Source organism: Mus pahari, chromosome 3 (genome assembly GCF_900095145.1).
Source record: "Mus pahari chromosome 3, PAHARI_EIJ_v1.1, whole genome shotgun sequence".
Taxonomy (NCBI): Eukaryota; Metazoa; Chordata; class Mammalia; order Rodentia; family Muridae; genus Mus; species Mus pahari.
In genome coordinates, this window is record NC_034592.1 from 74,481,843 (window position 1) to 74,487,458 (window position 5,616).

Consider the following 5,616-nt stretch of genomic DNA (forward strand, 5'->3'; position numbering starts at 1 on the left):
GGAGGGGAGAGGAGAGGAGAGGAGAGGAGAGGAGAGGAGAGAAGAGAAGAGAAGAGAAGAGAAGAGAAGAGAAGAGAAGAGAAGAGAAGAGAAGAGAAAAGAAAAGAAAAGAAAAGAAAAGAAAAGAAAAGAAAAGAAAAGAAAAGAAAAGAAAAGAAAAGAAAAATCAGTAAGTGATTCCTAATGATATTCTGCTGTTCCCATACTCAGTGCTGATTGCCATCAGAGGCCATTATCCAGGAACTTATCTGAGCAGATGCATAGACTCACAACCAAACACTAGGAAAAGCCAGAGGAACCCCACAGAAAAAGGGAAGGAAGGATTCTAGAGCAAATAGGGTTGAGGACACCATGAAAACATGTCATACAGAATCAACTAAGTGGGGCACATAGGGACTTACTGAGAGTGACACAACAGTACAGAGAGCCTTGTGGGTCTGACAGAGGTCCTTTGGACTTAAGCTGTGGTTGTGTTGCTTTGGTGTTTTTGTGGGAATCCTAACAGTGGACATGGAGGTGTCTCTGACTCTTTTGCCTGAGCTTGGCATACTTTCCTCCTACTTTGTTGTCTCATCCAGTCTTGATGTGAGTGTTTGTGCCTAGTCATATTGTAATTTGTTATGATATGTTTGGTTGATATCCCTAGAAGGACTGTACTTTTTTTAAAGGTAATAGAAGAGGAATAGATATGGGGGAAGGGAGGGAACTGGGAAAAGTGGTGGGAAGGGAAACTGAAGTTGGGATATAATGCATATAAAAAAGCAAATACCAACATAAAAAAGTCATCATCTTACTATTACATGGGCCAATTACTTCATATTCCTTGGCCTGTCAGCTTTTAAAATCTTGCCCATTGCCTGTTTAATACACTGATTTAAAAAAAAAAAAGGTTTATATTTGTGACCCTGGTTTTTAAAATTTTCAATTAAGTAAGCTAAATAAATTCATGAGTATGGCAATTGCTACATTGGAAGCTACTATGCTAGAATTATATCTATTTTAGGCATATTTGTTTTGGTATAAATACATTTATAAGAAAATATAATATTTACCTATTTTAAATAGAAGAAAAAACATACACAGATACTAGATGAATAATGAAGAGCACTGTGCACACACATTCATACAGACAGACCGGCAGACTCTCACACACGCACACTCACATGAATTGTAGTGTAGAGTGACAAGCCTAACCAAAGGAAGACTAGAAAAAAAATAAGAAAAACAATTCTAGGGAAGATAAAATAAAACAGGGACCAGAGAGAATTTGCTATTTCACTAGATGGCAACCATGATGTGCCCCCTAAATGTCTCATTCACATAACTGTTTCATCTCATCAGGAGATCCTCCTTGAAGAAACAGACTAACAAAGGCATACCAGTCACAGGACAGAAAGCTGTGAAAGGTTCACTGCTGGTTCTCCTTAAGTTACAGTCCATTTTGTGTATGTTTATTTCTTCTTAACCTTGGGTTCTAGTTTTCATAAGAGAAAGGTTCTACCAGACAATGTAATTATTATTTAATTATGTAGTCATTTATATAGCACAGTAAAGGCTAGTATTTAACTATAGTGTATTGTGTCAATTATAAAATATTTTGCAGCAAAAATTAAAGAATAGTCTCAACATGATTGCAAATTAAAGTCTTAATATATTTAAAATATTAACACATATTATTAAGAATTTTTTCTCAAAGAACAAGGAGGGGTACTGGGAAGGTGGGAGATGATGGAAGAGAGAAATGTCACTACATTATAATCTTAAATATAAAAGAAAAAGGAATATGTTTTTCTCGAAATAAAATATGCATTCACAAGATTACCACGCAAAATATTTTAATAAGAATTTAAAATATATGTTTAGTTAACATTAGTTACATCCTATCCTGAGCATGAATTTGTCTCTGAATACATACTAACATGCTTGCTTATGTCACTTATGTTACATAACTTTCAAGGTCATGGTAGAGATTTTTTCTTTTACATTATAGCATGGTTGTAAAGACATATTTTTTCTAATTCACATAACTAAAACAAATTACATGTTAATATATTGGAAAAAATATAATATTTCATAAAGAAAAATATAAGGTACTAAACTGATTCATTTTTCTGTTATATATTTAGCATATATTCCTTGTTGTTAATATAAAAATAAATATCTGTCAAATATAAAACTAAAAACAGACTCTGTTTGGTATTTTCCAGTTAAATTCTGTGTTTGGTGAATTTGCTATTGATATCAGTTGCCCCCAGAGAGAATATATGGTGTTTTAGCCATTTGTTGTATTTCAAGGTATCATAGGAATTTATCTTGCATCATTCTCAGTTATTGTGTAAATGTGTAATTTGGGACTTGTCCTGGGTCTATAAACTTAGTGTTTCTTTCACATTTGTAGTTATGGTATAATAATAAAATACATGAATAACGTATGCATAGGTCCAGAAATAATCACAATTGATGACTATTTCAATATTTCAACACCAGTCTCCCATTAACTCATTCTTCCAGAGAGGTATAAAACAACCAAGTGAACATCTATAATATAAAATCACTTAAAATCAACTTTTACTATATAACAGTAGATGAAAATCCTTACCTGCTAGGAAACAAAAGCTTCTTGGAGAAATAAAGATATATATTTTCATTGCTGTGCAAAATTAGATCTGTTAGGAAAATCAACCTAATCTGGAATATAATTTCATATATCAAATATACAAACTCAAAATTTAGCAACACAATTTTTCCTTAAAAAAATAACACACAATTTTTTCTCTAAATCATTTCTTGTGAAACAATGAAACTGACTCTGCTATAAGGACTCATGATTGACATATTTACATTTAACTGCCTAAGTTTAGTCCCTGTGTTTACCAATCCAAAACATCAAGTTAATTTCTTAGAAAAGAAGATTGAGGTTTTCCACAAGTATGAGCAGTTTTCTATTTTATTTTCAAGAATCATTTTTTTTAAGAAAATACTTCTTCCTTTCTAATTAGAATATCTATTTGTACATCTGTACAGTTTCACCAAGGAAATTCAAACCTTATAGAAAATTCTGGGAGCAGTCATAGATATGAGAAGAGAACATGCTAGTCTGAGGACTGTGGTACAACTAAGGAATCCTCTTGCTTGGACAGATGGAATTCTCAAAATGCCCTCAGGCCACTCTACCTGAAGAGCAACTCTTTCCTTTATACGTGCAGACACAGCCTACGGCTTTTATGTCATCACTAGTTTAACATTAAGAGACAAGAGACTGCAACCATAATAGATCTATTTGTTAGACTATTTGGAACAAATTCAAATTCAGCAAGCTCTTCCAAACAAGTTTCTTCCCTGGTCAAGTCTCTAGAGAAAAGAGGGCTGCCAGGAGATTCTGACTTATTTGGAATATAATGAACTTATAAGATGAAGTGAAAAATTCTGATCTGCAATGATTAATAAAATATGAATTGTAAATGATCAAATATCTAGTAAGTCCAATAGTATTTAGAACATCTTGAAGGAGAGCGCATGCCCATTCTCCGCTCCAACCACCAAGCACACAATGACATTCCTCTGTGAGGCTTACTCCAACCAAGCAGCTCTGTGTATAAAGCCAGAGAACTCAGCACTTTAGACTGCAGCACCGATGTCTGCCTCTTCAGAAGACAGTCTTTGTACATTGTGCACTTAGAATGTAGGCCTTGGTTATGCTCTGCCTCTGAGTCAGAGGAAGTTGTAAGGATATTTACAGTGTCAATCTTTTCATTTCTTTTCAGTGTATTATGAATTCAATAATATACTGAATTCAGTATATTATGAATTGTATAACAAACTGAAGATAGGGAAAACAATTCTTTTTCCATGTGTGTACAGTGCCTGAAGACTTCCACTGTTTTTCCTTTATCTTGGCATCCCATCAGCTCCAGTGAATCGATATAGTATGTTTAGATAGACACTGGATCTTTGATGTCATAAATATCCATGTAAATAAACTTCATTGCAATTTGTCTGTTTACAACTTCCAAACTAAATGAAACAAAACCATCAATCCCAAAGGTTATAAGTATTTCTTCTAAGTTAAACTCTAAGCACTATGAAACATAATTAATTCTGTAAAAATTATCAACATAAAGACATCATGATACAAATTATCATTACAGAATTATGAGCTAATATGTACACCAGAAAAAACGTAGTTGTAAGAAATAAAAAAAAAATACATTTGGAATTGCCGTACTTATCTCATTTTTCTAACAAATTGAAAGCTGACAATTTCAGAAGAAGGGGTCACTAAATGAAGTTTAGTAATGGATAAAATTTCCTAAGTATCTCCAAACTGAATTCAAAGAACTACTAAGGCTTCTTTTAGTCTGAATGAAGTGAAAGTGTTTGTAGACCGTATGATGCCTACACTGAGTCAAAATTGGAATATGCTTCTTTAAGAAAAATATATGGAATATGAAACTACCCGAGGTGAATGAATACTGCATATAATCTCCCTCCTCACTGCCCAAAGCATAAATGCAATGAGTTTTGTACTCATTTAGTGGTATTTGTCCTTGGTCTCTTAACTGTCAATTGATGTTACCTCTTGCTTTAACCATGGACACTGAGACTCAGCTCTCCAAGTCAAATCAACAACAAAAGCTGGAGGTAGTATTTCAGCTCAGGTTTACTGACTGTATATAATATTCTTTCCACTTAAATTTTCTAATTCACAAATCAGGGCAAAAAGCTAGTGAATTTACTAAGTGTCTATATGCAAATATGAAAGTTTTCATCCTTAGTTATTTTTCAAATCCGTGCTGATGAGATAGATTGGGAAGCAAAAAAATATAAACTTAATTGTAGTTCACTGGGTGAACACACACGGTGACTGCAAAGGCCTCTGTGTGTGGCAGGTGCTGCTTAATGATTCCTCATCCATTAAGCCAAGGCCATGGGAAAATACAATGAGGCTGTGATTTTCAAGAATCATAAATCAATTCTTCAAGGAAATAGAATAGATAGTGTGGACTCTATGAGAAATTCAGAAAATATTTATGACTATTTGGTTGCCTTTTATTTATTTGGTTGTTTTTCACTTCAGGAAACCCCACACCATCCCCTTTACCTTCACAACACATGTATATTCATGTCCCTCTTATGACCTGTCAGAAATTATAACAGTATTCATTTACCTTGGGTAGCTTCACATTTTAAAGGTTTTGTAATATCTGCTGTAGTTGATATCTACCTGGAGTGTTTGACCTCAGTTCTGAGCCATGACAAATTCATGTCTGGTTCAACTAGCTCTTTGATCCAAAACATTTCACAGACCCCCACAGCACTAAGGAAAGCTCATACAAAGGGAGAATACCTATCCTCTCATTTTTCTATTCTGTGCCACATTAAAAGTCAACATGTTAACTTAATTTCACAAACCATCACTTCTAAGACAGATATGCCCAGCTTAAAAACTTCCTTTGGTTCATTATTTTCTGTAGAACAAGTTTGAAGAAAATCTGACTATTTCTAGGAAACCCTAATTAAATATCCTACTGACATATTTCTTCTTTCAATTTGAATTCACATTTTCACTTCTCCCACGGTCCTGTCACATTTTATTCCTGATACTAGCCGTGTCTT